The sequence below is a fragment of the Arachis hypogaea genome, chromosome 15 (genome assembly GCF_003086295.3).
Source record: "Arachis hypogaea cultivar Tifrunner chromosome 15, arahy.Tifrunner.gnm2.J5K5, whole genome shotgun sequence".
Classification (NCBI taxonomy): Eukaryota; Viridiplantae; Streptophyta; class Magnoliopsida; order Fabales; family Fabaceae; genus Arachis; species Arachis hypogaea.
Window position 1 is genome coordinate 98,519,295 of NC_092050.1, and position 26,235 is coordinate 98,545,529.

General features: G+C 40.9%; 1 non-coding gene across 1 annotated transcript; it reads left to right on the forward strand.

Annotated features, from left to right (window-relative positions):
- Window positions 1-3,102: 3,102 nt before the first annotated feature.
- On the forward strand, window positions 3,103-3,210 carry LOC112753310 (small nucleolar RNA R71). Its single transcript, XR_003177702.1, has one exon. It is a non-coding gene; the product is annotated as a small nucleolar RNA R71 (small nucleolar RNA).
- The last annotated feature ends 23,025 nt before the right edge of the window (window positions 3,211-26,235 follow it).

A 26,235-nucleotide genomic window follows, 5' to 3' on the forward strand; every position in this document is an offset into this window, starting at 1 on the left:
CTATGGATCATGATGGCCCGGTCTATAGTAACTTCAGACCGGTTGCTAGTAGGAATAATTGAGCGTTGGATGAACTCCAATCATCCTCTAGCTACAGGCTTAAGGTCTGGTCTTCTTAATTGAACTGGCTTGCCTCTTGAGTCAACTTTCCATTGAGCTCCTTCCACACATATGTCCACGAGGACTTGGTCCAACCTTTGATCAAAGTTGACCCTTCTAGTGTAGCGGCGTGCATTTTCTTGCATCATTGGCAAGTTGATACACCAACCTTACATTTTCCAGACTGAAATCTAAGTATTTCCCCCGAACCATTGTAAGCCAGTTCTTTGGGTTTGGGTTCATACTTTGATCATGGTTCCTAGTGATCCATGCGTTTGCATAGAACTCTTGAACCATTAAGATTCCGACTTGTTGAATAGGATTAGAGAGAACTTTCCATCCTCTTCTTCTAATCTCTTGTCGGATCACCGGATACTCGCTCTTTTTGAGCTTAAAAGGGACCTCAGGGATCACCTTCTTCTTGGCCACAACTTCATAGAAATGGTCTTGATGGACCTTTGAGATGAATCTCTCCATCTCCCATGACTCAGAGGTGGAAGTAATTGCCTTCCCTTTCCTCTTTCTTGAGGTTTCTCTGGCCTTAGGTGCCATTGATTGTTATGGAAAAACAAAAAGTAATGCTTTTACCACACCAAACTTAAAAGGTTTGCTCGTCCTCGAGCAAAAGAAGAAAGAAAGTAGTAGAAGAAGAAGAAAATGGAGGAGATGGAGTGAAAGAGTGTATTCGGCCAAGGGGGAGAAGTAGTGGTTGTGATGTATGAAAATGGAGTAGTGTTAAGGGGTTTATATAGGGGTGGAGGGAAGGTTAGGTTTTGGCCATTAGGGTTGGGTTTGGGAGGGAAAGGAATTTGAATTTGGAGGTAGGTAGGATTTATGGGGAAGAGGTAATAAGGTGATTGGTGAAGGGTATTTGGGGAAGAGGTAATAAAGTGATTGGTGAAGGGTATTTGGGGAAGAGTGTTATGAGAAGGTGTGAAGAGGAGAGAATAAAAGGTGTGGTAGGTGGGGATCCTGTGGGGTCCACAGATTCTGAGGGGTCAAGGACTTAGCATCCCTGCTCCAAGTAGGTGTGCAAAATGCCCTTAGAATGCATGTCTGGCGTTAAACGCCAGCTTTTCTCCCATTCTTGGCGTTAAACGCCAATTTCATGCTCTGTTCTGGTGTTAAACGCCAGTCTGGTGCTAGTTTCTGGCGTTTAATGCCAGTAAGCTCTTCCTCCAGGGTGAGCTGTTTTTAATGCTGTTTTTCATTCTGTTATTTATTTTTCAGTAGTTTTTGTGACTTCACATGATCATCAACCTAAAGAAAACATAAAATAGAAATGGAAAATAAATATATATAATTAAATAACATTGGGTTGCCTCCCAACAAGCGCTTCTTTAATGTCAATAGCTTGACAGTGAGCTCTCATGGAGCCTCACAGAAAATCAGAGCAATGTTGGGGCCTCTTAACACCAAACTTAGAGTTTCAATGTGGGGGTTTTGTTTGACTCTGTATTGAGAGAAGCTTTTCATGCTTCCTCTCCATGGTTACAGAAGGAGAACCTTGAGTCTTAAATACAAGGTAGCTCTCATTCAACTGAAGGACCAACTCTCCTCTGTCAGCATCAATCACAGCTTTTGCTGTGGCTAAGAAGGATCTGCCAAGGATGATGGATTCATCCTCATCCTTCCCAGTGTCTAGGATTATGAAATCAGCAGGGATGTAAAGGCCTTCAACCTTTACTAACACGTCCTCTACTAGTCCATAAGCCTGTTTCATTGATTTGTCTGCCATCTCTAATGAGATTCTTGTAGCTTGTACCTCAAAGATTCCCAGTTTCTCCATTACACAGAGTGGCATGAGGTTTATCCCTGACCTAAGGTCACACAGAGCTTTCTCAAAGGTCACGGTGCCTATGGTACAAGGTATAAAGAACTTTCCGGGATCCGATTTCTTCTGAGGCAATATCTGCCTCATTAGTGCACTCAGTTCATTGGTGAGCAAGGGGGGTTCATCCTCCCAAGTCTCATTACCAAATAACCTGGCATTCAACTTCATGATTGCTCCTAAATACTTAGCAACTTGCTCTGCAATGGTGTCTTCATCCTCTTCAGAGGAAGGGTATTCATCAGAGCTTATGAATGGTAGAATGAGGTCCAATAGAATCTCTAGGGTCTCTGTATGAGCCTCAGATTCCTTTGGTTCCTCAAAAAGGAACTCTTTTTTTTCCAGAGGACGTCCCAAGAGGTCTTCCTCACTGGGATTTACGTCCTCCTCCTCCTCTGGGCATTCGGCCACACCACGTAAGGTTATGGCCTTGCACTCTCTCTTGGGATTTTCTTCTATATTGCTTGGGAGAGTACTGAGAGGAGTTTCAGTAATCTTCTTACTCAGCTGACCCACCTGTGCCTCCAAATTTCTAATGGAGGACCTTATTTCATTTGTGAAACTTAGTGTGGTTTTGGATAGATCAGAGACTATGGTTTTCAGGCTAAAATGGCTCTGTTCAGAATTCTCTGTCTGTTGCTAAGAAGATGATGGAAAAGGCTTGCTATTGCTAAACCTATTTCTTCCACCATTATTATTGAAGCCTTGTTGAGGCTTCTGTTGATCCTTCCATGAGAGATTAGGATGATTTCTCCATGAAGGATTATAAGTGTTTCCATAGGGTTCTCCCATGTAATTCACCTCTGCTATTGCAGGGTTCTGAAGATCATAAGCTTCTTCTTCAGAAGATGCCTCTTTAGTACTGTTGGATGCAGCTTGCAATCCATTCAGACTCTGAGAAATTATATTGACTTGCTGAGTCAATATTTTGTTCTAAGCCAATATGGCATTCAGAGTATCAATTTCAAGAACTCCCTTCTTCTGAGGCGTCCCATTGTTCACAGGATTCCTCTCAGAGGTGTACATGAACTGGTTATTTGCAACCATTTCAATGAGTTCCTGAGCTTCTGCAGGGGTTTTCATGTGAAGAGATCCTCCTGCAGAATGGTCCAATGACATTTTGACAACTCAGAGAGACCATCATAGAATATACTTATGATGCTCCATTCTGGAAGCATGTCAGTAGGACACCTTTTTATCAGTTGCTTGTATCTTTCCCAAGCTTCATAGAGGGATTCTCCTTCCTTCTGTTTGAACGTTTGGATTTCCACTCTAAGCTTGCTCATCTTTTGAGGTAGAAAGAATTTGGCCAGGAAAGCACTGACCAGCTTATCCAAGGAGTTCAGGCTATCCTTAGGTTGTGAATCCAACCATGTTCTAGCTCTGTCTCTTACAACAAAAGGGAAAAGCATAAGCCTATAGACCTCGGGATCAGCTCCATTGGTCTTGACAGTGTCATAGATTTGTAAAAATTCAGCTAAAAACTGATGAGGATCTTCCATTGGAAGTCCATGAAACTTGCAATTCTGCTGCATTAGAGAAACTAATTGAGGCTTGAGCTCAAAATTGTTTGCTCCAATCGCAGGAAGTGAGATGCTTCTTCCATAGAAGTTAGAAGATGGTGCAATAAAGTCACCAAGCATCTTCCTTACATCTCCACCATTGTTATTATTTTTGGCCATGTTTCATTCTTTTTCGAAAATTTTTGTCAGGCTTTCTCCAGAGAGTTGTGCTTTAGCTTCCCTTAGCTTCCTCTTCAGAGTCCTTTCAGGTTCAGAGTCAGCTTCAACAAGAATGTTCTTATCCTTGTTCCTGCTCATATGAAAAAGAAGAGAACAGAAAAGAAAATATGGAATCCTCTATGTCACAGTATAGAGATTTCCTTTTGTGAGTAGAAGAAGAGAAGAGAAAAAAAAATTCGAACACAGGGGAGAAGAGGGGGTTCGAATTATAAGTATAAGAGAAGTGTTAGTAGATAAATAAATAAATAGAAAGAGATGAGAGGGGAAAAAATTCAAAAATTAAAAATAAAATGAAATAAAAATATGTGATTGAAATTGAAAAAGATATGATTGAAATTTAATTTGAAAAAGATTTAAAAAGGTAATTAAAAAGATTTGATTTTTGAAAATTAAAGTTGATTACTTGACTAACAAGAAACTACAAGATAGGATTTTAAAATTTAAAGAATGAACCTTTCTTAATAGGCAAGTAACAACTTGATATTTTTGAATCAAAATATTAAAAGTTAGCAATGAATTCAAAAATATGAAACAAAAATAAAAAAAATATTTTTGAAAATCATTTTGAAAAAGTTTTGAAAAGATAGGATTTTTAAATAGAAAATTTTGACTTGAGTAATAAGAAACAACTAAATTTTAAAATTTTTTGACTAAATCAATTCAAAATTTTTGCAATTTATGAGAAGAATAAGGGAAAGATATTTTTTTTATTTTTGAATTTTTATGAAGAGAGAGAAAAACAACAAAAAGACTCAAAACATGAAAATTATAAATCAAAACACACAATGCATGCAAGAACACTTTGAATGTCAAGATGAACACCAAGAACACTTTGAAGATCAAGATGAACACCAAGAACTTGTTTTTGAAAATTTTTTTAAGAAAAAGAAAACATGCAAGACACCAAACTTAAAAAATTTTACTCTATAGACACTAATAATTCTAAAATGCATATGAAAAACAAGAAAAGACACCATAAAAGAAAAATTTAGAGATCAAACAAAGAAATTCATCATGAACAACTTGAATATCATGAAAAACAAATGCATGAGTTTTCGAAAATTTTAATGAAAAATTAAAGTTTAAAAAGATGCAATTGACACCAAACTTAAAAATTGACACTAGAATCAAACAAGAAACATCAAATTTTTGGTTTTTTTATGATATTATTATAATTTTTTTTGTATTTTTTTTCAAAAATTAATTTGAAAAAGAAAAATAAGGATTTCAAAATTTCTAATGAGAATTCCAGGAATCATGCAATGTTAGTCTAAAGCTCCGGTCCAGGAATTAGACATGGCTTACTACTGATGCGTATTTTCGGAAAACGAAGAACGAATTCCAAACACACAAAACTAACCGGCAAGTGCACCGGGTCGTATCAAGTAATAAAACTCACGGGAGTGAGGTCGATCCCACAGGGATTGAAGGATTGAGCAACTTTAGTTTAGTGGTTGATTTAGTCAAGCGAATCAAAAGTTGATTTGAGTGGTTTGTATTCGACAGAAGCTAAATTGCATGAAATTTAAAAGGGAGAAGGGTAAATTGCAGAAAACTAAAGAGCAGAGCAAGTGAATAAGCTAAATCTTAAAGAACAAGTAATGTAAATTGCAGAAACTTAGATTGCAAGAAATGTAAATTGCAGAATCTTAAAGTGCAAGAAATGTAAATTACTTGAATTATAAAGGGGATTGGGAAGTGGGTTTGCAGAATTAAACAAGGAAAAGTAAAATGCAATAAACAGAAAAGTAGAAGACGACTTGAATTAAACCGGATCTTAAACGGAAATGAGAGAAAGCTTGGTGTAGCAATAAAATAAAGAAATTGAAATTTAAAACTGTAGATCTCAGGACTCAAGAGACTAGATAGCTGAGTCTAGATCTCACTGCCTTCCTAGATCCAGCAAGAACAATTGCAAAGGAAATGAAGAAGTGTAAATTGCAGAGAGAATAGAATAAGAAGCAATTAACAGAAAAGGAAATTCAATTAAGCAGAAAATTAAACAAGATCTCAAGGTGAGATTGAAACAGAAGTTCTTCAATTCTCCACCCAAGATCCGAAGCAAGAAAAGTAAAGAGTACTGAGCAAGAACAAGGAAGAAGAGAGATCAATTCTCCTCCCAAATTCTCTAGAATTCTAAAGCAACAAATCAAAAACGTAAAGGTGAGCTCTCTGTAAGTGTTCCAAGAATGCCAAAGGAAAAGCTCTACGAAAAACTTAAATCCTAAGCTATTTATACACTTTCTTCAAATGGTCTTCAAGCCTTGAATTGGGCCTTTGTTCTTGATGGAATTGGGTTGATAAAGGCCTTGGTTGATTGCTCTTGGAGTTGGAGAAAGATCCATTGTGAACCGGGTTGAAAAACATAAAAGCTTGAGTAAAAGTTTGAGTAAAAGTTTGAGGCAAACTTTTACTCAAACTTTTTATACCAGATGGCTTCACTTTGCTGCTACCAACGTTTGAGCCAAAGTTTGGGGTCAAACTTTTGCTCAAACGTTGGCCCCCTTGTAAATGTGTGTGGCGCCAACGTTTGAGCAAAAGTTTGACCTCAAACGTTGGCACAAGCTTTTTCCTCCAGGGTGTGCAAGTGTGGCGCCAACGTTTGAGCAAAAGTTTGACCTCAAACGTTGGCGCAAGCTTTTTCCTCCAGGGTATTGATTTTGTGATGCCAACGTTTGCCAAAAAGTTTGAGGCAAATGTTGGCTCAAGCTTTTCTCCCAAAAGTTTGAGCTAAAGTTTGAGGTCAAACTTTTGCTCAAGCTTTTTTCCTCTGGAGTGTTTTCAACTCAATTGAAAGTTTGAGCTAAAGTTTGAGGCAAACTTTTGCTCAAGCTTTTTGTTCTCTCTTGCTCCTAGCCATTCCTTCTTTCTTCAACCTTCTTCAAAACTCTTTTCACCTATCATCAATCAACCAAACACATCAAAGCTTTGCTCAAAATCATGAGTTTGTTATTCTTTCATAATTTATGACAATTATAGCATAAAATCTCATGAAATTGCATTAATTCATACATGGTTGATTGAATCAAAGGAAACATGGAAATCTACCCAATTGGCTTGCTTATGGCTCAAGAAAGTGCATAAATCAATCGAAAACAAAAGAAAAAGGCTAGTGAAACTACGCTAAGATGACTTGTCATCACAACACCAAACTTAAAGCTTGCTTGTCCCCAAGCAAGAAAAGAATTATTGAGAAGAAAGAATGAAATGGAAGAGGATGTTCATGCTAGCAGAGTATTATTGGTAGTTCATGGGGTTTTCTGTGGATATGTAAACACTCACTTCTTATTGACTTTTAGGCCTAGAAAGCCCCCTTCAAGCATCAAGCAACACACTGCTATGACCTCTCATTATTCCTTTGTCCTTGACTATTATTTTTTTCTCTAAAAGCTTTAGTTCAGTGTCATGTGTAACAAGTTCTTTTCTTTCTTTATACTTGACACATTATTCACTATAGACACTTGGCTCACATTCCTTCTTAAAACATTGATGCCCAGCACCTCTTTGGGTTACTAAATGCCTTGTAGTTAGGTTGCTCTTGATAGTGGACTTTCAGCTGATGATCCCGGGTTAGTTAACCCAAGTCACCAAGTGTTGATGCACTCCAAAGAACTTAATAATCCAAGCAGATCCCAGTACAAAGACACCACAGGCATATATTCTAAGGTTCAAGCTATTGGTGTCTAGCTTTGTTTCTTTTTTTTTCTTTTATTCTATTGCCCATTTTTGGCTTTTTCTTTTCTCTGTTTGTTTTTCTTTTTAACCAAGGACTTTTATTTGATTGAGATTCATAGACAGTAGGCCACTTTCTACTTAGAAGGAGACATCCTAGTTCTCTTATTCACTAAAAGTGAGCTATCATACAATCACACACACATACCACCACTTACTTTTATTGTACTTCTATCTAACAGAGAACCATCTTACTTCACATTCAAACATTTCTTTTATTGAATTGAAATTGCAGGGGATAAAGCATGCTTTTTGTTAAGTGAAAGTAAACACACAAGCACACATTTAGACTAGCTTACTTATTTTAAGGGAAACAAACATAATACAAAGACTATTAAACTAACAGTTACTGTTAAGATGGGCATATTCACACTTCCAATTTAGAGCAATTCAATGCTGATGGAGTTAAGTGACAATACAACCTCTTGGTGGCTTCTTCTTCTTCTTTCTCTCAGCTAATGGTGTGTAGTCCTCCCAAGAGAGTGATTGAATTCCTGCAGAGTTAATGGAAGTTGCTTGTTTCTCAAGCCCTTAGATGACTGGTTAGTGTGCAAGACTTTCTTGTAGGCGTTTGAACTTACTTTGATGTGTGAACACCAAACTTAGCCCCTTGCCATGTTTTTTATGTATTAAAATAACCATATGTGAAAGCCTAAGTCTTTGCTAAAGGTATTAAAACTAGAAATAGACAATGATTAAATGATTTATCAGATTGCTTGGAGCTAGTAACCCTTTGTGCAGAAGGTAAGAATGTGCTTTTAAATGAGATTTTGGTGGAACACCAAACTTAGAATCCTTTATTCTCCCTTAAATTATTTTAGTGTGAAACACCAAACTTAGCTCCTTGCAATGCACACCAAATATTCAACATTTTTATTGAAAAGACTATGAAAAGAAAACTACCTCTGGTTGGGTTGCCTCCCAACAAGCGCTCTTTTAATGTCACTAGCTTGACATCTTGTTCTTTGATCATGGAGGCTGATAAGCATAGTGCCTTAGCTTTTCTCCTTTTACTGTGAACTTCCTTCCGGTCTCCTCTTTGATGATTTCTAGGTGTTCAAGTGAAAGGATCCGGTTCACAGTATAACATTCAGATGATTGTGGGGACACCTTCATTGGTTGGGTGTTTAACACTACTTTATCCCCTGGCGAAAAGCCTTCAGTAGGGATCTTCTTGTTTCTCCACCCTCTTGGCCTCTTCTTCTTTTCTTTCTCAAAATATACTCCCTGCCTTGGTGGTTCCTTTTCTGAGATGTTGAATTTCTCATCTGGAGGTTTTGGATCCAGTTCCTCATTGATTTCTTTGGTTTGTTGCACCATCTCTACTGCTTTCAAGCATGGATTTAGAAGTCTTGGAGCTAACTCATTGATTACCTCCTTCAAATTTTGATCTCTGGCCTTATCCTCCGTACACTCTTTTTCTTGAGTGGGCTCATGTGGGGTTTTGAAAACATGGAATGCTAGGTGCTCATCATGCACTCTCAACAACAATTCTCCTTTTTCAACATCTATCAATGCTCTGCCCGTAGCAAGAAAAGGCCTCCCCAGGATGATGGGAGTGTTAGGGTCTTCCTCTATATCCAGGATGACAAAATCAACTGGGAGAAGAAATTTTCCCACTTTTACCAGCACATTCTCTACAACTCCAAGTGCTTGTTGAATGGACTTGTCAGCCATTTGAAGAGTTATTCGAGTGGGTTTCAGCTCAAAAATTTTAAGCTTCCTCATAAGAGATAGAGGCATCAAGTTTATACTTGCACCAAGGTCACAGAATGATTTCTCAATAGTTATGTTTCCTATGGTACAGGGTATATAAAACCTTCCAGGATCATCCTTCTTTTCTGGTAGACCTCTTTGAAGAATAGCACTACACTCCATTGTCATTTCAATAATCTGTCCTTCCTTCAAGGGTCTTTTCTTTGTTAGCACTTTTTTCATAAATTTGGCATATAATGGCATCTATTCAAGTGCTTCTAAGAAAGGAATATTGATGCTGAGTGTCTTGAATATGTTTAGGAACTTTGATTATTGCTTATCCTTATTTTCTTTTTTGAATCTTTGAGGATATGGAAGTTTCGGGATATATGGCTTCATCCCTTCCTTCTTTTCTTGTAGTTGTGTTTCAGGGATGTCCTTATCTCTCTTTGAGCTTTTTGCATTCTTGGTCTTTCTATCCTCTTCACTTCTCTCTTCTATCTCTTCTTGTGGAACTTGTTTGTTGTGTTCTTCCTGATTGATGGCTTTCTTCTCACTTTCCACTATAATTGCTTTGCATTCCTCCCACTTTGTAGCTTTTCCTTTGTCCCTTGAGTGGTCTTGAGTGGCACTAGGGGATACATTTGATTGCTTCTCATCCATCTCTGCAATTTGTTTAGCCATTTGTTCCATATGCCTCTCAAGATTTTTACTTGTTATGGCTTGATCCTTCCGTGCTACTTCTTGATCTTTTCTTGCTGCTTCTTGATCTTGTCTTGCCATCTCTTGATTTTTCATGAGTTTCTCCATCATTGTCTCTTGGTGCTTCATCATCTTTTCCATCAATATCTCCAAGTTGGAGATCCTTTGAGTGTCTTGTGATGTTTGTGGCTGGTTGTGGGGTGTTGAAGGTTGATGGTAGGTGTTTTGGTTAGTGGTTTGGTTATTGGGTGGACAGTAGCTAGAATTTGGGTGGTTGTTTTGGGGTTTTCTATATGGATTGGGGTTAGTGTTTTGCTGGTGGTGGTTTTGGTTGTTTCTTGAGTTGTTTTGGTTTGAATTTCGTTGCCATGGTTGCTGGTTTTGAGTGTGGTTATCTCCCCATCTTATGTTTGGATGGTTCTTCCAGGATGGATTGTAGGTGTCACCATAGACTTCATTTTGGCCGGAGCTTTGGTTATGCACATATTGAGGTTGTTCCTGCTGCTGATCTTGTTGGTTTTCTTCATTTTGCCCCCATTTGGTTGATGGTTGGCTTGTATTCACTGCTGCAACTTGCAAGCTATCAATCTTTTTAGCCATCTGCTCAAATTGTTGTTGAATCTGCTCCGGCATTATCTTGTTTTGAGCTAGGAGGGTGTCAACCCCTTCCATTTCTAACACTCCTTTCCTTTGTGATGGCTGGCGTTGTCTCTGATGAGCAAAGAAATATTGATTGTTTGCCACCATATCAATGAGGTTTTGGGCCTCTTCAGCTGTCTTCATGAGTTGCATTGAGCCTCCTGCTGAATAGTCAAGTGCCTCTTGAGCTTTCATTGTCAGTCCTTCATAGAAATTTTGGAGTTTATCCCATTCATTAAACATCTCTGGTGGACACTTCCTGAGTAAAGCTTTGTATCTCTCCCATGCTTCATACAATGACTCTCCATCCATCTGAGTAAATGTTTGAACCTCTGTTTTGAGCCTGATGATCCTTTGAGGAGGATAAAACTTTGCTAAGAACTTGCTCACTAGATCCTCCCCATTGTTGATGCTTTCTCTTGGAAATGACTCCAACCATTGAGTAGCTTTGTCCCTCAGGGAAAATGGAAACAACAATAATTTGTAACTGTCAGGATGTACACCATTGGTCTTCACTGTGTTACATATCCTCAGGAAGGTGGATAGGTGATGGTTTGGATCTTCCAAGGGGCCTCCTCCATAAGAATAGTTGTTTTGCACCAAGGTGATGAGTTGGGGCTTCAATTCAAAGTTATTTGCATCGACATTTGGGGTAAGGATGCTACTCCCACAATGCCTTGGATTAGCAAATGTATATGAAGCCAAGACTCTCCTCTGGGATTGACCATTGTTGTTGGCCATTCTCATTGGTGGATTTGTTGGATTTGTTGAGTGTTCATCCAATTCATGATATTCTTCATCTGATTCTTCCTCTCCAGCAACATTTTTTTCTCTTGCTTCTCTTCTTAGCCTTCGGAGGATTCTTTCGTCAGTTTCATGAAAGGTAGGGATCTCTCTTCTTGCATCTGACATACAAGCAAAACACAAGAATCACACAATACCAGAAAAGCAATAACACTTCAATCCATGGCTGAAGTGAAATATTAGTTAGCTTAGGCAAAAATTCAAACAGTTAGCGTGTTAGTCAAAAATTAGAGAAACAGAAAAGAAAAAGTGCTTGATCTAGATCTCCACTTCACGTAATCATTGTCAATCTATTTCAATCCCCGGCAACGGCGCCAAAAACTTGATGCGTATTTTCAGAAAACGAAGAACGAATTCCAAACACACAAAACTAACCGGCAAGTGCACCGGGTCGTATCAAGTAATAAAACTCATGGGAGTGAGGTCGATCCCACAGGGATTGAAGGATTGAGCAACTTTAGTTTAGTGGTTGATTTAGTCAAGCGAATCAAAAGTTGATTTGAGTGGTTTGTATTCGACAGAAGCTAAATTGCATGAAATTTAAAAGGGAGAAGGGTAAATTGCAGAAAACTAAAGAGCAGAGCAAGTGAATAAGTTGAATCTTAAAGAACAAGTAATGTAAATTGCAGAAACTTAGATTGCAAGAAATGTAAATTGCAGAATCTTAAAGTGCAAGAAATGTAAATTACTTGAATTATAAAGGGGATTGGGAAGTGGGTTTGTAGAATTTAAACAAGGAAAAGTAAAATGCAATAAACAGAAAAGTAGAAGATGACTTGAATTAAACCGGATCTAAAACGGAAACGAGAGAAAGCTTGGTGTAGCAATAAAATAAAGAAATTGAAATTTAAGGATTTGGAGTGCATACATCGATGCGCACGCATAACACACGCGCACACGTGGATATGAAGTCACATGGCGACGCGTACGCGTGACATGACGCGCACGCGTGGGAAGTAAAAATGCTTTACTAAGCCCCCAAACATCAATTCTAAGTTTGGTGTTGGGTGATGCGTATTTTCGGAAAACGAGAAACGAATCCCAAACACACAAAACTAACCGGCAAGTGCACCGGGTCGTATCAAGTAATAATAACTCACGGGAGTGAGGTCGATCCCACAGGGATTGAAGGATTGAGCAATTTTAGTTTAGTGGTTGATTTAGACAAGCGAATCAAGAGTTGATTTGAGTGGTTTGTATTCGACAGAAGCTAAATTGCATGGAATTAACAGGGAGAGGGACAATTGCAGTAAATTAAAGAGCAGAGAAGGTAAATGTGCTGAATCTTAAAGAACAAGTAATGTAAATTGCAGAAACTTAGATTGCAAGAAATGTAAATTGCAGAATCTTAAAGTGCAAGAAATGTAAATTACTTGAATTATAAAGGGGATTGGGAAGTGAGTTTGCAGAATTTAAACAAGGAAAAGTAAAATGCAATAAACAGAAAAGTAGAAGATGACTTGAATTAAACCGGATCTAAAACGGAAACGAGAGAAAGCTTGGTGTAGCAATAAAATAAAGAAATTGAAATTTAAAACTGTAGATCTCAGGACTCAAGAGACGAGATAGCTGAGTCTAGATCTCACTGCCTTCCTAGATCCAGCAAGAACAATTGCAAAGGAAATAAAGAAGTGTAAATTGCAGAGAGAATAGAATAAGAAGCAATTAACAGAAAAGGAAATTCAATTAAGCAGAAAATTAAACAAGATCTCAAGGTGAGATTGAAACAGAAGTTCTTCAATTCTCCACCCAAGATCCGAAGCAAGAAAAGTAAAGAGTACTGAGCAAGAACAAGGAAGAAGAGAGATCAATTCTCCTCCCAAATTCTCTAGAATTCTAAAGCAACAAATCAAAAACGTAAAGGTGAGCTCTCTGTAAGTGTTCCAAGAATGCCAAAGGAAAAGCTCTACGAAAAACTTAAATCCTAAGCTATTTATACACTTTCTTCAAATGGTCTTCAAGCCTTGAATTGGGCCTTTGTTCTTGATGGAATTGGGTTGATAAAGGCCTTGGTTGATTGCTCTTGGAGTTGGAGAAAGATCCATTGTGAACCGGGTTGAAAAACATAAAAGCTTGAGTAAAAGTTTGAGTAAAAGTTTGAGGCAAACTTTTACTCAAACTTTTTATACCAGATGGCTTCACTTTGCTGCTACCAATGTTTGAGCCAAAGTTTGGGGTCAAACTTTTGCTCAAACGTTGGCCCCCTTGTAAATGTGTGTGGCGCCAACGTTTGAGCAAAAGTTTGACCTCAAACGTTGGCGCAAGCTTTTTCCTCCAGGGTGTGCAAGTGTGGCGCCAACGTTTGAGCAAAAGTTTGACCTCAAACGTTGGCGCAAGCTTTTTCCTCCAGGGTATTGATTTTGTGATGCCAACGCTTGCCAAAAAGTTTGAGGCAAATGTTGGCTCAAGCTTTTTTCCTCTGGAGTGTTTTCAACTCAATTGAAAGTTTGAGCTAAAGTTTGAGGCAAACTTTTGCTCAAGCTTTTTGTTCTCTCTTGCTCCTAGCCATTCCTTCTTTCTTCAACCTTCTTCAAAACTCTTTTCACCTATCATCAATCAACCAAACACATCAAAGCTTTGCTCAAAATCATGAGTTTGTTATTCTTTCATAATTTATGACAATTATAGCATAAAATCTCATGAAATTGCATTAATTCATACATGGTTGATTGAATCAAAGGAAACATGGAAATCTACCCAATTGGCTTGCTTATGGCTCAAGAAAGTGCATAAATCAATTGAAAACAAAAGAAAAAGGCTAGTGAAACTAGGCTAAGATGACTTGTCATCAACTACCCAGCCAAGCTTTCAGTGAAAGCTCCGGTCCAAAACACTAGACATGGGCAATGGCCAGCCAAGCTTTAAGATACAAATCAGGCATACAACAACTGAATTGATGAGAATAAAAAAAACTCTTGTGATGATGAGTTGAAACCTCGGTCGCTTCACAGCCAGCCAGACTTCAACAGATCATCATGAAACTCTAGAATTCATTCTTAAAAATTCTGAAGCCATAGAATAATTTATTTTTTTTTAATTTTTTAAAGTTTTTTTTCGAAAATAAAAACAAAAACAAAAAGCTTAAAATTAAAATAAAATTACCTAATCTGAGCAACAAGATGAACCGTCAGTTGTCCAAACTCGAACAATCTCCGGCAACGGTGCCAAAAACTTGGTGCACGAAATCATGATTGTTCATTCATTGGTAACTGTTCCGAGGGTTACCTAAAACTATAGGTCGATCTCGGATGAGATCTTCTGTACTGGTCGGAGATGACGTGTCCGGCTGGCTGGTTGCGGCCGGAGCTGTTGTGTCCGACTTGTTGGACTGACTGCACCTCTGATCCTTGGTCACCGGAGGGTGGGGGGTACCTACAAGAGACTCTGATGCTTAAGTTAGCACGATGCTTAAGTTAGCACGGGTATTAAGCAGGTTTATTGTAGAATCAGATTATGAGTTATACCTGGGTGCTCCAGTGTATTTATAGTAGTGTGGGCTGACCTTTCTGATAAGATAAGTTAGTTATCTGATCTTATCTTATTTCGAGTGAAGTCAGCTTATCTTCAAGGGAACCGCCTTTATCTCTATAGGCTTGGATTGCCTTTGAATTTGGGTCGTGTTCCTCTATTTGGGCCCTTTATTGGGCTTTCCTGTCGATTTGGCCGACCTCTTTCAGAAAAGGTCGGGTAGCCTGACCTGAAGAGGTCGGTCGCCTTGTCACCAATCATCCCAGGTCGGATAACTCGACCCAGGGTATGAACAGTGCCCCTTCTTGAGCTCGGCCTTCTTTTTTGAGGTTGAGTCCTTGACTTCGGTCCTTCTCTAGTGAAGCTGAACTCAAGCATTTTGTCGATTCCTTTATAGCAGCTTTTGAATGGAGAACATTTTTCCTCAAAAAGCCGCGCTTTTATATCAGCACTTTGGGAACGTGCGAGGGTTTAATACCTTCATTAATTGGTATTAATTGCCCCGTTTTTCCTTGTGGCCTTTTATTTTGAATTTGCGATCAGAAAATGGTTTCCCTTCTTCGCTCCTCTTCGTAACTTCTTTCGTTCTCTCGCTCTCTGTCCTTTGCCTACATTTTGCTTTTCTTGCGTTGCGGCGTCATTCGGCGATTTTCTGGGTAGTTTCCATATTTACGTCTTCATTTTCCCTCAAAGCTTCTTTCTTCTCCAGGTTAGTTCCATTCGCATTTTCTTTTTCTTTCGTTGCTTTGGCTTTGTGATGAAGTTTTGATTTTGCTTTAGAGAAAATTTGGATCTTTTTGTTTTTGTCGCACCTAATTGTTGTTGAAATGTGTATTCTGGAAGTTTTTTCATCTTCTGCATGACCTTTTTTGCCTTTCCTGTTGCTTGATATTTTTAGGGCTTTACATGTTCTGTTGTTTCTGTCTGATACCGATACCCAGAAAATCTGCATCTTTCCTTGCATTATTTGAAGATTGCTTTTTGTCTGATTCTGAAAAAAGGTTGCGCCTTTGATGGTTTCTACTTGGCGTGCTTGATGTTTGGGGATGCTTTTTGTTAGTAGACTGTAAGGCCGTGATTTTGATGACTTTTAAAAATGCTTGCTGTTTGAAGTCTTCTTTTCTTGTTTGAGAGATGCTGGGGTGCAAGCTGTTAGATTTTTCCTGAAAAACCTGCTTTGTTACTGCCTCCAAAGGATGCCCCAGGACTTTGGTTTGAGTCTTGGGGTTTTCCTTTTCTGTTTATTCGCCTGTATCGTATTGATCGAGTTGTTTTATCCCTTGTCCGAGATGTTTTTAGTAATCCCCTCTTCTTTTCTTATTGTAGGATTAGTTGGCCTCATGTCTTCTCGCCATAACATTGTAGAGATGTCTTCCAGAGTTCCCGAGGGGATGTCCGATTGGCTGGACTCCCTTATTTTGATGTGTGTTTCTGTTGTGGATGCTAAATTTTGCATAGAGCTGAGGAAGCGTCATAGGATTTGTGGTAACAGTGCCTGGGAGAGGGATTATGAGCTTGTTGCTCCTGATTCTGATGAGAGGGTTTGTTTTCCGACCTCCATCGAGGGAGAGCGTCCCTTTTTCTATGCCTATGAATATTTCTTCAGTCAGCTGGATGTTACTTTTCCTTTTACTGCTTTTGAGACCGACCTGTTGTGGTCGTGTAATATTGCCCCATCCCAGCTTCACCCGAATTCCTGGGATTTTATCAAAATTTTTCAGCTACTTTACCAAGAGTTAGGTGTAACACCTTCTCAGGCTCTCTTCCTTTATCTGTTTGTTTCCGCCAAGCCTGGTGGCTCTTCGAAAAAGAAAGCTTCCTGGGTTTTGTTTAGCTCTGCCCAGGGCCATAAAGTGTTTGCTATGTATGATGAGTCCTTTAAAGATTTCAAGAATTACTTCTTTAAGGTTCGTGCTGTCGAGGGGGCACGCCCCTTTTTTCTTGATGAAAATGATGAGCCTTCTTTCCCTCTAGAGTGGCAGAAGGATGTGAGAGTGTCTCGCTATTCCTGGGATATGCTTGACGATGTTGAGCATGCTTTTGTTGTTGTCGTTGAGGATTTATGGGGAGCAGCACCCCATCTTGATACAAAAAGGTTTTTGAGTGACCCATCCCTGGTCCGGGCTATTTTGGGTATTTTCCTGACTTGTTTCTATATTTGTTTCTTAGTTTTGGCTTCCTCATCTTGTGATTGTAACCCTTTACTGTGGCTGATTTTGTGTTTGCAGAGATGTCAAAAAATAATGAATCCATGAAGGCCTTCAAAAGGGCAAAGAAGGCGACTGCTGCTTAGAACATCTCGGCCAAGGCGGCCGGGGAGGGATCTTCCCAAGTGCAAGTGAAGGCACCTGTGCCGAGTTCTCCTGGACCGAGGAAGGTGATCCCTACTCCTCGGGTTTGTCTGGCTGACCCTCCACCAACTTCTACTCTAGTTTTGGTGCTCCTCCCGGCAAGAAACAAAAAATAGCTGAGCCTTTCAACCTTGGTGCTCCTGACTTTAATGCAATTGAATTTGTGGATCAACAAATCGGCCCCTACGGTGCCCTTCCTATGGACTTCATAACTCGAAGTAGTGTTAGAATGGCGTATATGGGGGCTGCCCTATACCGAACTGCTCAAAATCTTCCTCTCCATGCCACCAAAGCCTTTATGGAGGAGGCTAAATAGGAGTTTGATCGGATGAAGGGCTTGAAGGAGGAGCTTGAAGTAAAGGTGGCCAAGTTGGAGAAGGATCTGGAGAACGAGAAGGCGAGTTCGCTTTCTCTGGCTGCTTCTGTAAGGCTGGCCGAGGACACTGCACTGACGTATAAAGACAGCTATGTTACATCTTATCGGGAGGGAATACGTCTGAAGGCGGAGTTGGAGAATGGTCGAGCTGATTACTCCGAGCTCCAGGGTCATCTTGTTGGCAGCGTAACTGCTGCCTATGAGAACCTGAAAGAGCAAGTTCGGATTATTGCTCCCGAGGCCGACCTTACTCTCTTCAGCTTGGATAATGTTGTTAGGGATGGTAAGATTGTCCCTGATGACGAGGATGAGGATGATGTCGATCCCCTCCCTGTGTCTTCTGCCAAGGTGTCTGCTCCTGCTGTTCCTCCTGCCGAGGTCGGCCCTCCCGCTTCTGATCCTGACTGCCAGATCTTAAACCGGGATGATGGTACTGTGGATGCTGTGCCTATTCAGACTCGCCCTCCTTCACCCCGTACTGATGCTACTCAGAAAGCTTCTGATGTTTAATTGAACTTTTTATCTTGAATGTGTAGATAGCCCGGCTTGTGGGCTTTTAACTCTTTATTTTGTAAATTTCCTTTTGCTAACTGTTGACACTTGTTTAGTTGCTTATTTAGCAACTTTAGGCTAAAAAACAAGCAATAGCTTTCAAGTTCTTGGGGCTGATTTGGGTAGCCCCTTTGAATTTGTTTTCATCACAACTTCGCGCCTTTAGTATCACGTCGATCTTTATCTCGTCTAGGCACTTTTTCTAGGCTTTTGGTATTTTTGTGACTTTGATTCCTTTGAGGCAACAAACAAAAATCCTATTTTGTTTGGACCTTTTGTGAGGTCTCGGCCAGGTATTACTTTTTGTAGCCTTTCGTACTTTACGTGGGTCGACTTCATCATGTCGGATCCTTGAAAGTTACTTTTGTAATCCTCTTTTTTAGACCTTGTTCAGGTCTCTTTCAGAGATTACATTTATAACTTTTGTGTTTTGGGCTGACTTCGTCATGTCGGATCAAGTTATTGTGTAATCCTCTTTCTTGGACTTTGTTCAAATCTCTTTCAGGGATTACTTCTATAACTTTATGTTTTGGGCCGACTTCGTCATGTCGGGCCCTTCTAAGTTACTTTTGTAATCCTCTTTCTTGGACCTTGTTCAGGTCTCTTTCAGGGATTACTTCTATAACTTTATAGTCGGGCCCTTCTAAGTTACTTTTGTAATCCTCTTTCTTGGACCTTGTTCAGGTCTCTTTCAGGTATTACTTCTATAACTTTATGTTTTGGGCCAACTTCGTCATGTCGAGCCCTTCTAAGCTGCTTTTGTAATCCTCTTTCTTGGACCTTGTTCAGGTCTCTTTCAGGGATTACTTATATAACTTTATATTTTGGGCCGACTTCGTCATGTCGGGCCCTTCTAAGTTACTTTTGTAATCCTCTTTCTTGGACCTTGTTCAGGTCTTTTTCAGGGATTACTTCTATAACTTTATGTTTTGGGCCGACTTCGTCATGTCGGGCCCTTCTAAGTTACTTTTGTAATCCTCTTTCTTGGACCTTGTTCAGGTCCCTTTCAGGGACTACTTTTTATAACTTTTCATTTTGGGCCGACTTGTCATGTCGGGCCCTTCTAAGTTAAAGTAATCCTCTTTAATAGGGTTGGCCAGACCTCTTTTCAGGGTTTACTTATAACTTGGGTTGACTTGGTCCGACTTCTTAACGTCGGCCAGTCTTTAAGTTATTATTTAGCAATCCATAAGACCTCGTCAGGTTCTTTTTCCGGATCACTTTCGATAACTTCCTACATTATTCTGTGTTCATCTTTGCCAATTTGTAGAAGGTGGTTGCTATCTTTAGATCGTCTTTTAGGTGAATCGCGTTTTCACCTTTATCGGACGATTGTCTTTATCGTGATCGCGCAGTGAAATTGTTTTTCACTTTATGCTGATCTGTTGCTTTATAATCGGACGATGAATGCTTCAGATTAATGCATCTTGAAGACTTGTAGAATATCTAAAATATATTTTATTCAAAGGAAAGTGCAAATATATACATGTGGGAATTCATCCCTTTAAGTCAGATAGTGTCTGAGTCTTAACTTGGTGCCTCATTAAAAAACCTTTTCAGGAAAAAGAGTGCATCTAGTAGTGAGATCTTTACTTTTCTAGTTGTAGTACCTTCTTAGGTTGCAGGCGTGCCATGATCTAGAAAGCTCTCGTCCATCGAGTTCGGACAGTCTGTAGTAGCCCTTCCCAAGTACTTCTACAACTCGGTAAGGTCCTTTCCAGTTTGCTGCCAACTTTCCTTCTCCTGGTCGAGTTGTTCCAATATCGTTTCGGATTAGGATGAGATCATTCTCCGCGAAACTTCTCGGCACTACCCTTTGATTATATCTGGAAGCCATTCGACGTTTTAGTGCTTCTTCCCTGATCCGAGCTCTTTCTTGGATTTCAGGTAGTAGGTCGAGCTCTTCCCTCTGAAGTTGGGAGTTTGCTCCCTCATTGTAATGAACCACTCTAGGCGATCCTTCCTCAATCTCTACTGGGATCATTGCTTCTATTGCGTATGCTAACCGGAAGGGGGATTCCTTTGTGGTGGAATGTGGCGTCGTCCGATACGCCCATAGAACTTGTGGAAGCTCTTCTACCCAAGCTCCCTTTGCGTCTTGTAATCTCCTTTTTAACCCGGCCAATATGACTTTATTGGCCGCTTCGGCCTGTCCATTGGCTTGCGGATGTTCAACGGAGGTGTACTGGTGCTTTATGTTCAAGTCGGCTACTAATTTTCTGAATCCTGAATCTGTGAATTGAGTTCCATTGTCTGTGGTGATGGAGTGTGGAACCCCGAACCTTGTGACCATATTTCTATATAGAAATTTCCGGCTTCTTTGAACAGTGGCGTTGGCTAGGGGCTCTGCCTCGATCCACTTTGTAAAATAGTCTACCCCTACTATGAGGAATTTAACTTGTCCTGATCCCTGGGGGAAGGGTCCGAGAAAATCAAGTCCCCATTTTGCAAACGGCCAAGGTGAAGTTACACTGATGAGTTCTTCTGGCGGGGCGACGTGAAAGTTGGCATGTTTCTGACATGGTGGACATGTCTTTACAAATTCTGTAGCTTCTTTCTGTAGAGTTGGCCAATAAAATCCCGCCCTGAGTACTTTTTTGGCGAGAGCTCATGCTCCGAGATGATTGCCGCAGATGCCACCGTGTACTTCCTCTAGCACTTCCTTCGTGTTGTTGGTCGGCACACATTTTAGTAATGGTATTGAGATCCCTCTTTTGTATAGGATGTTGTTTATGATAGTGTAGTACTGTGCCTCCCTTTTTAACCTTTTTGCCTCCTTTTCTTCTGCGGGGAGTGTTTCTGTTTTGAGGTAGTTAATTATGGGGGTCATCCATCCTTGGTCCTGACTTGTTACGGCTAGGACTTTTTTCCTCTTCCAAGAGTGACGGGTTCTGTAGCATTTCCTGGATGAGGCTTCTATTGTTGCCCCCTGGTTTGGTGCTGGCTAGTTTTGAGAGTGCATCAGCTTGGGTATTTTGTTCACAGGGTATGTGGCAGATCTTGTATTCCCCGAGTTGTCCGAGCTATTCCTTGGTTTTATCCAAATACTTTTTCATGGTGGGATTTTTGGCTTGGTAGCTCCCGGTTATCTGTGAGGTGACTACTTGTGAATCGCTGTAAATGTTGAGTTTTTGAGCTCCAACCTCTTTAGCCAGCTTCAAACCAGCTAATAACGTTTCATATTCCGCTTGATTGTTTGAGGCCGGGAATCCGAATTTAAGGGAGAGCTCAACTTGAGTTCCTTGGTTGCTTTCTATTATAACACCTGCGCCGCTTCTAGTCTTATTTAAAGAACCGTCCACATAGAGATTCTATTATGTGGGGATTTCCGGGGCATCTGTGAATTCTGCGATGAAGTCGGCCAGATACTGTGATTTGATGGCCGTCTGAGCTTCATATTGGAGGTCAAACTTGGATAATTCGACTGCCCATTGTAAAATTCTACCTGCTAAATCTGTTTTCTGCAATATTCCTTTTATGGGCTGGTTAGTTCGAACCTTAATGGTGTGAGCCTGGAAGTATGGGCGAAGTCGTCGAGATGTTAGAACGAGAGTATAGGCAAACTTTTCTATTTTCTGGTAGTTCAACTCAGATCCCTGTAGCGCTTTACTAATGAAGTAGACGGGTTGTTGCCCACTTTTGTCTTCTCTGACTAGTACTGAGGCTATTGCCCGACTTTCTACTGCAAGATATAATATGAGCGGTTCTCCTTTTCGTGGCCGAGATAGGATAGGTGGCCGTCCCAAGAAATCCTTGAAGTCTTGGAAGGCTTGTTCACATTCTGTTGTCCATTCGAACTGATTTCCCTTCCTTAAAGTAGCATAGAAGGGGAGAGATCTTATCGCTGATCCTACTAAGAACCTGGATAGGGCGGCCAATCTCCCGTTGAGTTGCTGTACTTCTTTGACACAGGTTGGGCTTTTCATGTTGAGTATGGCTTGACATTTATCTGGATTTGCTTCAATTCCTCTTTGTGTGAGCATGAAACCTAAAAATTTGCCTGTTTCTACTGCAAAGGTGCATTTTGCGGGATTGAATCGCATGTCATGCTTCCTTATAGTGTCAAACACCTGAGCCAGGTCGGATAATAATGTCTCTTCACTTTGTGTCTTTATCAACTTGTCGTCCACATAGACTTCCATGATTTTCCCGATGTGATCTGAGAAGACTTTATTCATTAGCCTTTGATAAGTAGCTCCCGCATTCTTGAGACCGAAAGGCATCACAATGTAGCAGTAGTTCACTTTTGGCGTTAAAAACGAAGTCTTTTCTTGATCTGGTGGATACATGGGGATTTGGTTGTATCCCGAGTATGCGTCCATAAACGAGAGGTGTCTATATCCGGAGGAAGCATCGACCAGAGCGTCGATACTTGGGAGTGGGTTAGGATCTTTTGGGCAGGCTTTGTTGAGATCGGTGTAATCGGTGCACATTTGCCACTTCCCCTTTGATTTTCTTACCAAGACGACGTTGGCTAGCCATAGTGGGTACTTGACCTCTCTTATGAATCCTGCCTCCAGTAATGCTTGTACCTGTTCTTCCACAGCTTGGGATTGCTCTGGCCCAAGTTTTCTTCGTCTTTGCTGTACTGGCCGAGATCCTGGATAGACTGCCAAATTGTGGCACATTAGCTTGGGGTCTATGCCTGGTATGTCTGCGGCTTTCTATGCGAAGAGATCGACATTATCTCGTAAGAATTATACCAGTAATTCTTTTGAGTCTCCTCTCAGGATCGTGCCGATATTAGTCGTTTTGTTCGAGGTGTCTCCGATCTGAACCATCTCTATCTCACCTTCTTGCTGCGGACGGAGTTCTTCTCGTCTCTGAACTCCGCCAAGCTCAATTGTGTGAAACTCTTCTCCTCTGCCTCTGAGATTTAGACTTTCGTTATAACAGCGGCGTGCCATCTTTTGGTCTGCTTTTATGGTGGCTATCCCCTCTGTAGTTGGGAATTTCATGCATAGATGTGGAGTCGAGACTATTGCACCGAGTTGATTTAGTGTTGTCCGGCCTATTAGAGCATTGTAGGCTGAATTCACGTCGACCACAATGTAGTCTACTTTGAGTGTCCTGGATTGGTTCTCTTTTTCGAAGGTTGTATGTAGTGATACGTATCCTAGCGGTTGTACCGGGGTAACTCCCAGTCCGAACAAACTGTTCGAGTACACCTTAAGCTCCTTATTTTCTAGGCCGAGTTTGTCGAAGGCAGTTTTGAATAGGATGTCGGCGGAGCTCCCTTGGTCTACTAATGTGCGGTGCAGATTGGCGTTTGCCAGTATGATGGTGATGACCATGGGGTCGTCGTGTCCCGAGATGATACCGGATGCGTCCTCTTTAGTGAATGTGATTGCAGGGATATCGGGTGCTTCTTCCTTTCCCTCGACATGATATACTTCTTTGAGATATCTTTTGCGGGATGATTTGGAGATTCCTCCCCCTGCGAATCCGCCGTGTATCATACGGACGTGTCTTTCCGGTGTACGAGGTGATCGCATGGTTTGTCCGGTATCTTCGTCCCTTCGTCTCTTTCTTTGGTCGTCATCTCGGGTGGCTAGAAACCGATCTAGTTTTCCTTCCCTCACCAATTTTTCTATGATGTTCTTTAGGTCGAAGCACTCGTTGGTGGAGTGCCCTCGCACTCGATGATACTCGCAATATTCATTCCGGTTTCCTCCTCCTCTTTTGCCTTTGAGTGGCCGTGCTGGGGGTATTTTCTCCGTATGGCAGACTTCTTTGTATACGTCGACTAGGGATGCCCTGAGAGGAGTGTAATTGTGATATTTTTTATTTTCTCTCCTTGTCAGTCTTCTTTCCTTTTGGATTCCTTGTCTTTATCTCGGTAGGGGACCCCGGATTTTGAGGTTTCTCCTAACCGAGCGTTTTCTTCCATGTTGATGTATTTTTCTGCTCGCTCCTGTACTTCGTCTAAGGAGGTAGGGTACTTCTTTGATATGGACTGGCTAAAAGGTCCTTCTCGTAGGCCATTAATGAGTCCGATAATGGCGGCCTCTGTTGGCAAGCTTTGTATGTCCATGCATGTTCTGTTGAATTATTCCATGTAGTTGCGGAGGCTCTCCCGATCTCCTTGCTTGATCCCTAGTAAACTGGGGGCGTGCTTGGTCTTATCTTTCTAGATGGAAAATCTGGCTAGGAATTTTTTGGCCAGGTCGTCAAAGTTTGAGATGGACCTTGGAGGTAGGTTGTCGAACCATCTGATTGCTGTCTTCGTGAGAGTTGTTGGAAAAGCTTTGCAACGAACGGCGTCCAAGTCGTCGGTGAGGTACATTCTACTTCTGAAATTACTGAGATGATGGTTGGGATCTGTGGTGCCATCATACAAAATCATATCCGGGAGTTTGAAGTCTTTTGGGATTTTAGTTTTCATGATTTCCTTGGTGAATGGATCTTGTTCTTTGTGTGAATTCTTCTCAGGAGTAGTCCGAGGAGCTTTGGATTTGAGATCGGCTTCTAATTACATTAGTTTATCTTCCAATTCTCGATGCCGCCGTACCTCTCTTTGTAGATCCTTTCCGACCTCTCGTTGTTGTTGGGTTTCTTTTTCAAGTTGCTTTAAGCGGTCTTGAAGTGCTGCTATTACCTCCGGATTTGATGAGTTTTTGTCCCTGTTGGATTCCGGAGTATCTTTTAGCGTAGCGTCCGCGTTCTTGTGCGGTGTTCTGTTTTCCAGATCTGAATGTGGTCGTTATCATGGCCGTCCGCCATGGTGTTAGAATGACTTCCAGGTCCCCGGCAACGGCGCCAATGTTCCAAGGGTTACCTGAAACTGTAGGTCAATCTCGGATGAGATCTTCTGTACTAGTCGGAGATGACGTGTCCGGCTGGCTGGTTGTGGCCGGAGTTGTTCTGTCTGACTTGTTGGACTGACTGCACCTCTGATCCTTGGTCACCGGAGGGTGGGGCGTACCTGCAAGAGACTCTGATGCTTAAGTTAGTACGGGTATTAAGCAGGTTTATTGTAGAATCAGAGTATGAGTTATACCTGGGTGCTCCAGTGTATTTATAGTAGTGTTGGCTGACCTTTCTGATAAGATAAGTTAGTTATATGATCTTATCTTATTTCGAGTGAAGTCAGCTTATCTTCAAGGGAACCGCCTTTATCTCTATAGGCTTGGATTGCCTTTGGATTTAGGTGGTGTTCCTCTATTTGGGCCCTTTATTGGGCTTTCCTGTCCATTTGGCCGACCTCTTTGAGAAGAGGTCAGGTAGCCTGACCTGAAGAGGTTGGTCGCCTTGTCACCAATCATCCCAGGTCGGATAACTCGACCCAGGGTATGAACAGTAACGATGCCAAAAACTTAATACGCACGTTCATAATCTTAGTTCTTTTTCACAACTTCGCACAACTAACCAGCAAGTGCACCGGGTCATCCAAGTAATAAACCTTACGTGAGTAAGGGTTGATCCCACGGAGATTGTCGGCTTGAAGCAAGCTATGGTCATCTTGCAAATCTCAGTCAGGCGTATTCAAATGGTTATGGTGAATTGATAGTTAAAATATAATTAAAATATAAAATAGGATGGAGATACTTATGCAATTCATTGGTGAGAATTTTAGATAAGCGTATGGAGATGCTTTTGTTCCTTCTGAACCTCTGCTTTCCTACTGTCTTCATCCAATCATTCATACTCCTTTCCATGGCAAGCTGTATATTGGGCATCACCGTTGTCAGCGGCTACATCCCGTCCTCTCAGTGAAAATGGTCCAAATGCGTTGTCACCGGACGGCTAATCATCTGTCGGTTCTCGATCATGCTGGAATAGGATCCAGTGATCCTTTTGCGTCTGTCACTACGCCCAGCACTCACGAGTTTGAAGCTCGTCACAGCCATCCCTTCCCAGATCCTACTCGAAATACCATAGACAAGGTTTAGACTTTCCGGATCTCAAGAATGGACACCAATAATTCTAGCCTATACCACGAAGACTATGATCGTAAATTAGAAGGCTAAGAGATATGCATTCAAGCTTGCTTTCATGTAGAATGGACGTGTTTGTCAGGCACGCATTCATAAGTGAGAATGGTGATGAGCGTCACATAATCATCACATTCATCATGTTCTTGTGTGCGAATGAATATCTTAGAGAAGAAATAGGCTTGAGTTGAATAGAAAAATAATAGTACTTTGCATTAATTCATGAGGAACAGCAGAGCTCCACACCTTAATCTATGGTGTGTAGAAACTCTACCGTTGAAAATACATAAGAACAAGGTCTAGGCATGGC